The sequence below is a fragment of the Pinus tabuliformis genome, chromosome J (genome assembly GCF_031772625.1).
Source record: "Pinus tabuliformis cultivar Carrire ecotype Pingquan chromosome J, CPIR1, whole genome shotgun sequence".
Lineage (NCBI taxonomy): Eukaryota > Viridiplantae > Streptophyta > Pinopsida > Pinales > Pinaceae > Pinus > Pinus tabuliformis.
In genome coordinates this window covers 554,797,002-554,808,425 of record NC_142295.1, presented here as the reverse complement: position 1 = coordinate 554,808,425, position 11,424 = coordinate 554,797,002, and the positions used below count along the sequence as shown (strand labels likewise).

The 11,424-nt window shown below is 38.8% G+C and overlaps 1 pseudogene; it reads left to right on the top strand.

Annotated features, from left to right (window-relative positions):
- The first annotated feature begins 6,103 nt into the window (after positions 1-6,103).
- LOC149228211 (uncharacterized) lies at positions 6,104-10,411 on the top strand (annotated as a pseudogene).
- The last annotated feature ends 1,013 nt before the right edge of the window (positions 10,412-11,424 follow it).

The window sequence follows — 11,424 nt, the reverse complement described above, 5'->3', positions numbered from 1 at the left end:
TGGGCTATAATGGAGAAACTTCTCAACCATCCACCTCAAAGAGTTATCTTGATGCAGCAAGAAGGAATGAGCAAAAGCACAATGAAGATCACCACGTAAAGCAGGGACGAATTACATCAAACAAAGACTATCAGGTAAACCAGGGGCAATCCGTCCTAAGGATGAACAAAAGCTACAACCAGCCACAGGTAAAATCCTCTCAATTTGTTTCAAGAATGGATGACAATAGAAATTACAATCATTTGGCCGGAAGATTTAATAACCACAGAAGTTTCTTCAATGGACAATGCTTCTCTTGCCATAACTTTGGTCACAAAGCAGCTCAATGTGTTGCATATAAAACAATCATGACTAGAGAAGCACAAAAACAAAGAAGTATGATCGGGATTACAAAAAGGACCTATAACAACTTTTCGGCTCTTGAAAATGAAGTTGAATGTTCTATTTGCAATAACTTTGGTCATGAAGATTCTGAATGCAGGAGCAGGTTTCAGCAGACAAAGGAACAAGCCTCAAGCACCAAAACATGGAGAATAAAGGAACAACAAACAGAAAGATGTGGGATAGCATTTTATGCAGAGGGACATGAAAATCTATGGTACATTGACAGTGGATGTTCGAAGCATATGACAGGTGATAAAGAAAAACTTGAATCATATTCTGCTTTAGAAAAGGGAAAGAAAGTTTATTTTGGAAATGATACTCCTGTAGCTATAAAAGGAAAAGGCACTGCTCAGTTAAAAAAAAGGTCAAAACTGGAAATGTTTTGTATGTTGATGGATTGAAGCATAATCGTCTGAGTGTCAGCCAGATGTGTGATCAAGGAACCGAGGTGATATTTAGATCAAATGTATGTCTTGTTCGTGATCTTGATACAGGTAAAACGGTGATCAAAGGTGAAAGAACTCCAAATAATCTATACATATTTGAATAAGGACAACAATAATGCTATCTAAGCAAGGATGATGAACACTGGTTATGGCACTGGAGGTTGGGGCATCTAAGCTTTCCACAAATAAGGAAAGCATGCAAATATCAGGCAGTTCGCGGTCTTCCAGATATCAAAATTCCAGACAACACCATATGCAAATCATGTCAGTTTGGAAAGCAAACCAGAAATAACTTTCCAGAGAAGGAAGGATCAGCTAGCATGCCTCTTGAGCTTGTACATACAGATGTATGTGGACCATTCAGGAAAAGGACACCTCAAGGAGAAGAATACTTGATATTATTCATTGACGATTTCTCCAGGTTTGTCTGGTTAGGACTTATGAAGCACAAAGATGAAGCATTCGAAAAATTCAAATCCTTTAAAGCCTTGGTTGAAAATGAATCAGGATACAAAATTAAGTGCCTCAGATCCGACAGAGGTGGGGAGCTTACCTCAAATGAATTTTTCGATTTCTGTGAAGAACATGGGATAAGAAGAGAATTTTCTACAACTAGAACTCCTCAGCAAAATGGAGTAGTGGAAAGAATGAACAGAATAGTTCAGCAAATGGCTCGTGTTATGCTTGATGAGTCTGGAACTCCCGCAACTTTCTGGGGTGAAGCTGCATATGTTGCGGTAGTTATTCTCAACAAAACAAATGTCCAGGTGAACAGCACTCAAACTCCTCATGAGCTCTGGTATGGTGATACTCCTTCAGTAAAGCACTTCAAAATATTTGGGAGCAAATGCTATATTAAGAATACTAATGAACAACTTGGAAAACTTGAACCTAGAGCAGATGAAGGCATTCTTCTTGGTTATTCTCCACACAGCAAAGCATACAAGTGCTACAATAAAAGACTTGGAAGAATTGTTGACAGCATTGATGTAGTGGTTGATGAGAAGGGATACATTCCTAGGCAAGTAAATCATGAAGATATCGAAGAAGATGAAGACTACCCTCAAAGACAGAATGATGAAGAAGAAGAACCTCAAGAAGAACCAGAGGAGCAGATAAGGATAGAAGAGAAGACTCCATCCAGATATGTTCAGAAGAATCATCCAGAATCTCAGATTTTGGGGCAGAAAGAAGCAGGTGTACAAACAAGAAGAACAATTGCAGAAGCTTCAAGCTATTTGGCATTACTCTCTTCCACTGAACCACAAAATGTGAAAGAAGCATGCAAAGATGAATGTTGGGTCAAAGCAATGGATGAAGAACTTGAGCAGATCGAAAAGAACAACACTTGGGAGTTGGTTCCTAGACCAAAGGATAAGAATGTTATAGGGACAAAATGGGTCTTCAAAAATAAATTGAATGAAAATGGAGAAGTAATTAGAAACAAGGCCAGACTTGTTTGTAAAGGGTATGCGCAACAAGAAGGAATAGATTTTGAAGAAACTTTTGCTCCTGTTGCAAGACTTGAAGCCATCCGAATGTTCCTTGCTCTCTCAAGCTTTCAAAACTTCAAAGTATTTCAAATGGACGTGAAATCAGCCTTTCTGAATGGAGACTTGGAAGAAGTATACATTGAGCAGCCAGATGGTTTCATTCTTGGAAATTATCCAAATATTGTATGCAGATTGAAAAAGGCTCTCTATGGTCTCAAACAAGCTCCAAGGGCTTGGTACTATTGTTTGGACAAATATCTTCATCAACAAGGTTTTTCAAAAGGATCAGCAGATAGCAATCTTTATATAAAAGTTGAAAACGACAAATTGCTAATACTTGTTGTGTATGTAGATGACATTATCTTTGGCAGCAATGAAGAAGCTATGAGTCAAAGCTTTGCCTTGGTAATGCAGAAATAATTCGAAATGTCCTTGTTGGGAGAACTGACATATTTTCTTGGTTTGCAAATCCAGCAAAAAGAAGGAGGGATCTTTTTGTCTCAAACCAAGTATCTCAAGCAGATTTTGAAGAAATATGGCATGGAAGATGCAAAACCAGTATGTACACCCATGGTCACAGGATGTAGCCTCAGTGCAAATGATGAATCAGTAGCAGTGCATCAACCAACCTACAGATCTATGATTGGAAGTCTACTTTATTTGACAGGTACCCGACTAGACATAATGCATGCAGTAGGAATAGTTGGAAGATTTCAGGCAAATCCAAAGGAAACTCATCTTCAGGCAGTAAAGAGAATCTTCAAATATATTCAAGGAACTCAAAACTATGGCTTATGGTATCCTAGAGATACAGATCTCACACTTCATGCTTATACAGATGCAGATTGGGCCGAAAGCGTGGATGACAGGAAGAGCACAAGTGGTGGTGCATTCTTTATGGGTTCCAGATTAGTATCATGGTTCAGCAAGAAACAGAGTTTGATTGCCTTGTCTACAGCTGAAGCGGAATATGTTGCTGCTGCATCTTGCTACACTCAACTCCTTTGGATGATGCAGACCTTGCAAGATTTTCAAATCACTTGTATTCCACCCATCTCCATCTTATGTGATAATACAAGTGCAATCAGCATTTCAAAGAACCCAGTCATGCATTCAAAGACCAAGCACATACCAATCAAGTATCACTTTCTCCGGGAACAAGTGCTTGAACAAAAGGTCAAGTTGGAATATGTTCCTTCTAAGGAACAAGTTGCTGATATACTCACCAAACTATTGCCCAGGGAGACTTTTGAATACCTCAGGCAAAAGCTGGGGGTTGTTGATGCATCATCATATTGTTGAATCTCTTCTGATTATTGGTTGTACGCAAGGCTCATCTGGGGTATATGCGTACATGTGCTGGGTTGCAGATTGGTCGAAGATCAAATGGCATAGGTTCAGGGGGAGCATATAATGCATTGTTGGCATTATGGAGGAAGTACAGAAGGAGATCATGGATGCTGGTCTGAATATTGCTGCAATATGCCTCTATCTCTTTCATGGTCATTTATGGTGTTTAGTGGATTATGGTTCTTCTTTGCAGATCTGGTTTACAGTCAAGGGGAGCATGTTCTCAGGGGGAGCATAACCCTTTGCCCTTGATGTCAAAGGGGGAGAATGACGTTGAGGATCTTGAGGTTGCCATCAAGTCCAAAGGGGGAGATTGTTGGCATTATGATTCTGGTATGGCTCTATGTTACAGATGTTGTACTTGATGGCAACACCCTCAAGTGGAAAAACTCTGATCAGGCTCTCAAAATGATAAAAATTAAGAGGTACGCATGTGCTCAGTGAAAAGCGTGCGTACCCGTAGGTACGCCGTGCAGGAGCTGCGGCCATACACGCAGGTCACAGATTGTTGGCATTATGATTCTGGTATGGCTCTATGTTACAGATGTTGTACTTGATGGCAACACCCTCAAGTGGCAAAACTCTGATCAGGCTCTCAAAATGATAAAAATTAAGAGGTACGCATGTGCTCAGTGAAAAGCGTGCGTACCCGCAGGTACGCCATGCAGGAGCTGCGGCCATACACGCAGGTCACCCGTTCAGAAGGTGCGGACCCCCAGTTCACTTACTTCAAGGCAGAGAAGCGCGCTCACGTGGGGTTTCTTATGTTTGGCCCGTGGTATTTAGCCCGCCATTCTTGATTCTATGGTTTTGGCCCGTGGTATAGGATCTATTTTTACCCCGGTTTGGATCCCTTGTATTGGTTATTGATGGTTTTGTCCCATGGTGTGAATAAGGGCTTGACTATAAATAGGGAAGGAGATCACTTGGCTAATGCATCTTTTGCAAATTGAATATCTTAAGATCTGAAATATTGGGTAGTCGGTTTAAAAGCTTGATCTATATAAAAGTGAAGTTGAAAGTGAATCTATGAAGTGTGATCTCTCGAGCGCATGATCAGATCTGGGCATCTGACTATTTGTGGCACACTGTGGGACTGCCAATTCGACCCTAATCAGAGGTACGCAGGTGATTAACAGTGTAAGTGCGTGGGTACGCACAGCAGAAGAAAGTGCAGTGCGTGGGTACGCAAAACAGAAGAAGGCGCAGTGCGTGGGTACGCACAGCAGAAGAAAGCGCAGTGCGTGGGTACGCAAAGCAGAAGAAGGCGCAGTGCGTGGGTACGCAGAGCAGAAGAAGGCGCAGTGCGTGGGTACGCAGCGCGACAGAGGTTCAGGTGCGGAGGCACAGTGAAAGTACGCGGCGCTACAGAAGCCGCAAGTGCGTAGGTATGCAGCGCGATAGAAGCAGTGGGTGTGTGGGCACAGTGAAGGTACGCGGCGCGTTTGAAGGAACCGTGCGTGGATACGCAGTGCAGTTCAAGGCTCTCTACGGGGATATGCATAGGCGCAGAAGGTGAAGTGTGTAGCAACGCATGCCAGATAAAGAAAAATTGCGTACCTGTCTTAAGGCATTTATTTGACTGACTTTTCTCTGTTGATAAGGTGTTCTGGGTTTAGTTTACTGTTACTATTGATTTGTTACTACAGTTGACTGGGGGATTTACTTGTACTTGATGATCATTTGATGTTCATGGATCCAGTTTGAAAATTTATGAAAAGTGGTCCTTGAAAGAAAAGAAGTAGGGGGTTGTAGCTCCCTTCCAGGAGAGACTGGAAAACGAGAGAGAGTTGTAGCTCTCTGCAGGTTGCAGCCTGCGTACTGGTAAAGGACTGCACCAGTACAAAATCATTGTAAAAGGAGTTTCTAATTGAAAGAAGATAGAGACATATTGCAGCAGGTGGTTTTCACCCACATTGGGTTTCCACCTTACATCTGGTGTTCTTTGGTGTGTCTATCTATTTTTCTTGTTCATGCTCATTGTTTTATGGTACTGACATACAAGAATAATTCAAAGTATAAATAAGGAAGATTTATTAAAAAGAACTAGATAATACTGATTCACCCCCCCTCTCAGTATTATTTCCAACAGATTTGGGGTTTTAGCAGAAGAAGAACAAACTCTCTGCAATGTCTGGAATCCATATGAAATAGAAATCGCTCGCCTATGAGACATTTTGCATTTACAAAGGCGAAATAATAGTAGCATAGGTGAAGTCCATGATCATACCTTTAATTTCAGCTATTCGAACCTTACTGCTCAGTTGTCATGGCGCTCCTTCCCTGCAGAGTGTCATGCAGGGTTTTAGTGGGGTTTTTCATGCCATCATGTTAAGATTTCTTACGACTCAAGCAGATAGGTCACAAGAGGGAGGGTGGTGACATGAAACAGTTAGCTCCAATCATAGTTAACAACAATAAATACGAAGAATGAATATTTTTTTATCTAAGGGAATTGGTAGTTGGTTGCAGTTTCCTAGCTGCCCATTGTGGTCGAGCTTCACTGCTCCCACTGTAACATTTGGGGAAAATGCACACTCTATAAGCACACCTTCCTATTTGGGGCGATTTACAGTTATGGTATGCAAACATAATGAAAGTAGTACATGGTAATTTTTCTGAAATTCTGTAATTACAATAATAATATAAGTTCATATACAAGTTACAACAGTTAATTGAGTATATACGAAGTGAAAGGGTGATATAACACACAAATACTCATGAAGGTTTTTCTGATAAATCATGGAATGATAAACATATTATTTCTGCACTAGTTTTATCCCACACCCAACAATTTACATCTTCTAAGCTCTATCTATTAAAAATGAACAATGGAATAATGACCAATACCATTCATTAGCAGAAAATAGGATTTAATTGTTGCTAACTTTGTCTTGTTTGGATTGCTCAGTATGCATATGAAATGAATAAGGTCCCCACTACAAGGAAGAAAGTGACTGGCATGCCCATGAAGACACTGATAGCCCAGGAAATGTTGAAGGAAAAGGGATCAAAATGACGTACACCTAGTGTTATAGCACGTCTGATGGGACTGGATGCCATGCCAGTAGAGTCAATTTCAGTGCAACATATAAAAGAAACAGAGATTCATCCCCAAAAGAACAACACTGGGAATCAGAAACAATGGCCTAAGTCACCCCATGATGCCAATTTTTTCAAAAGCATTTAAAAGTTCCAACCAGTAAGCCTGTAAAAGAATATTCTTTTCCTAAGACTTAAGAGCAACCCATAGATCATACTGATTAGAAAAAAATTTATGGATCTCTTCCATTTCGGGATCATCCTCAAGAAAAGAAACTGCAAGAGTTTAAGAAATTGTTCGCAACTTGGCAAGCTTCAAAGATTTAGGATCATTCAAAGTCTGTCCAGCCAAATAAATCAAAATGTAGTTAGCGGAAAAACAAATGTTTGTATGTGAAAAGTTGAATGAGGCAAAAATGGCCCTTGTACATGAGAGTGTTATTAATTCTCAGCATCTTGCAACTGATGAAGAGCTTCAAAGTTCCAAATAATTTCTCAATGCATTGGAAGTTTTGCAATCAAACAAGAAATTGTTCCTGAAATTTCTTCAGGAACCAAATTCATTGCTTGAAAAGCATCCTCAAGATATACAATCTACTTCAGAAACTTGAGAAAAACAATTTCCAAAAATGAAGTCATCAAATCCAATGAAAAGTCATGGGGCATTGAAGGAAAAGGAGAACAATCGAAAGCATTCCAAAGGAGATAAGAAAAATGAAAAATGCCTTTAGAAGCAGAAGGGGATTTTTTTTTTTATTGATATAAAGCGAAGTTGAGAAAGTATGATTCTTTCTACCTGAGAAGTCAATGCCAGACTGTTCTGTGCAAGGAAAAAAGAACAATTGTGCTGCGTTAAGTTAAGATGGTAAAAATAACATTTGTTCCTTACTAACAAGAATAGTTGTCTTAAAGCCTGCTCCAGGAAGGTGTCAAAATTTTAGGCCCAGTCCATCACCAAGCTGCTCCCCACGATCTCAAATTGGATTCAGGGATCCAGAAGGGGTGAGGGATAACACTCAAGATTTTCTTCAGGAAGTGAGTAACAGGCTTAAAATGGGTTTTGTGGAGAAGAGAAAATATGAGTCAAGGATTAATGAAGAAGTTGTCTTGGATCAAATTCGTGATGTTCCTAAGCATCCAAGGAAAATCGCTTGACAGATTGCAAGGAAAGTCAAGGAAAATGTGACCAGAGATATGGAAAATGATTCATCTAGTTTGGTTGAAGTTCCAACTCTGATGGGTTTTTCTGAAGAAAAAAATGTTCACTAAATAGGTTGATTGATACTTCTCCAGATGCGAGCATTAATACTTCCCTAGAATCTTCCACCTCTAGTACCAAATATTCATGGGATTACAAAACCAGGTTAGGCTCATCCTTGTCATCTTCCCCTTGCAAACCTTCTGATTCACCTAAATATGGAAACAAAGCAGTTGGGAAGACAATTTCAGAAAGGTTGAGAGCTACTCAAGGGCATGAAGAGAAGCAGCACATCAGACAAATTCAAGATACCTTAGGGAAACTCCTTGCTTTTCCCGATGAAAATAAACAAGTGTCCCGGTAAAAAAGCTACCAACAAAATAATAGAGCTAACATAGGTGATGAGGAATGTTATGAATTCTTTTGTGATATGCATGAACCAGGTAGAAATATTAAAAGGCCTAGTAGATGGGACATGCATGCAGAGTGGGATGGCTCTTTAGACAACAAAAATGTGGACAATAACAGAGATATTTCACCTAGTAGCCTATTGAGATCCCAGTCTCTTCCAGTATCTGCCACAAGTTTTGAGAGGGGTAGTGTTGGGAAGAATAACAATGCTTCTTGTGTTATCAGGGCCACTGAAAATGAAATTGACAGTGACAGACGAGGTGACACCCTACCTGTGGAATCAATCAAATATAGGAGAAAAAGATCTAGGTTTAAAGCTAAAGTTTCAAATTTGAAAGGCAGATTTCTGTTGAGAAAGTGGAGGTCAAGCAACAAGAAAATGGATTCTCTGTGTAACTTGCAATCAAAAAATTATCTTGAAATTCACTTGGATAAGGGATGTGATTTACTGCCCAAAGTTCCTTTTGAATCAAGAATGCTCAAGGAGAGATTAGATAATCTCCCGGTTGTATCACTGCAGAAAACTTGTCCATAATTAGGAGATGTTCCAGACATGGAAACATAACAATTGCAGAGCACATGCAACATACACAGAGTCTCACCTATAGATGAGAAAGGATACATGGCAACAGAACAATTGTAGAGCACATGCAACATACATAGAGTCTCACCTGTAGATGAGAAAGGATTTGAAGAATGCATTCTTGAAGCATCAATTTTGGTCCCTGCAACAGTAGAGAATGAAACATTGTCTAGTATTGGTGTTGACTGCATGACAGATGTAAGTTGCATTCCATTGTTCTGTTTGACTCTACACATTGTCTATGCATTTTATGATTTCCACTTGAACTATTTGGCTTATTTTCTTGAATGATCTGACTGGTATATGTATTCTAGGAAATTTTACCTGGAGAGTTGTTGGGTGTTCCATCTTGTTGTGCAATAGATGAAGTTCCTATAAATGAATTAAATGAATCTTGTGCCTCAGAAAAAAAACAAATAAAAAGATGGACGTTCAAGTCCAGTATTAGATTTGGACTTGCCTGTCAAAGAAGGAACTCCTAGCCACAGGGGTTTCAAAGAAATAAGTTCAAATCTGTAAGGTGGGTGGTTGAGGATGTTGCTCTTCATAATCAGGGGTTGAGATTTAGGGGTCCAGTTACTTTACATCACATGTTCATCTTCTATTTTTTTCAATATGGGCATAATGTTTTTTGAATTGACACAATATTTCTGATTTGCATGTTTATTTTGTAGAATTGTGTTTATGCCTTGACCTTCCCAAGTTTCATGGCCTTGGAAAACCAAGTCATGCATCTAAATATGTTTTATTGTGGAAAATATTATATTTGGACTTTGATATTGAAAAAAACTAACATTTTGATGATGAAAAGCAATGCAACTTACAATCTAAGACTATAGGTTCACCTTTGTTAAGATTTCCAGTTCTTGTAAATAAGAATGTAGATATAGGATCTGTGTTATTAAATGATATTTCATGTCCAAAAGAGATATTGATCTGTTATACTTCACGAAGGTACTCATGGCTAGTGGTTTCATTTGGAATGCTGACATGATTTTTGCACAAAGGTACTCGTCAACCCATCCATTGGACCCCACTCTATATGAGAAAATAAAAGAGTGTTACAATGATGATATGCAATTTCAAACAAAGGAACTTGAAACTGAATTAAGCCACTTAGATTCACTTAGGTTCCACTCTATAAAAGTGAATTCATGGGAGAAAATCAAAAAAAGGTCTCCTTTTCTACTACATAAATGAAGTGTTGTTGGAAATACTAGGTCCATTCATTAATGCCCACCCATGGGTGAGACAATTAAAAAATAACCTTTGTCACATGCATGTTGGTAAGCAGCTATTGGAAGAGACATGGAGGAAAATTTCCTATTATCTTTACCCACAATCAGAATTTCAATGTACATTTGAGAACTTTGTAGCAAAGGATCTCAATAGAGAATCAACATGGCTGGAAATGCAGGATGATATTGAAATGGTGGGCATTGAAGTTGATAGTTTAATCTTCAATGAGTTGATTGAAGAGGTGGTTTGTGATCTGGTCCATTGAGAATGAGCATCTCATATCTATAGATTGTAACATAATATTTGTTTGCATTTTATGTTGTAATCATAGTGTTTATTTGTGGAGGCCTCTGCATTGGGCCATTGTAACATATGCCTCATTTTAGGGTGTGAATTTGATATTGTTTTTACCTCATCTGACTTCAGTTTCAAACATAGCTCCACACTTATTACACTGATTAGGTGTCCATGCGTGTTAGGGCATGTTCCAAATCCCTGAAACTAAGTGTAGGATAAGAAAGATAGTAAGGATAAGATTAGGGCATGTTCCAAATCCCCAAAACATATACATTATGATAAGAAAGATAATTTTAGCATGGAAAATACTTATGTTCCCACCTAGGCTCTAAAAAGTAAATGTAGATTACAACAAGTAGGTCTCTTCCCAACAAGTCCTCTAAAATTAAGTAGGTTCAATAATATCATATCAAGACTAACAAATGTAGAGAGCTCTAGAAGTATTATAGACTTGGAATACCTTTTGCATAATCAATAAATATCGTTGAAATAGGACAACACCAATATGTAGAAAATATTAAACAACACTTCTTACTCTCAAGTCTGTATAGACAAAGAAGGTGAAAAATAAAGAGGATCAATTTTCATGCCCAAACTAGCCACATGGTTGAAAGTACAACAACACTTTATCTCCCATAGTCAAATTTGTCAGCACCATCTCACCAGGTGAATCAATCCAAGTTCGTCCAAAAATTAGGTTATGAACTTTAGATGGAGGTGACACCAAATCTAGAACATCTCCATATTTCTTTAGCACCACACATGTCCTGAAAAACCCATGCATACACAAATTAGCAAGTTCTATCACCATAAAAATCACAGGTTGCCCACCAATTGTCCAAGCCAATTCAGATAAGATATTCATTGCCTCCAAAGTGTAATGCAAAATTTATCCTTTAAATGGCCTCTTGGAGTGTTGCATAGCCCTCTGGAGGTTGTATCCAATCTAAAGCAATATTATGATTCCATTTTTAAATGAAT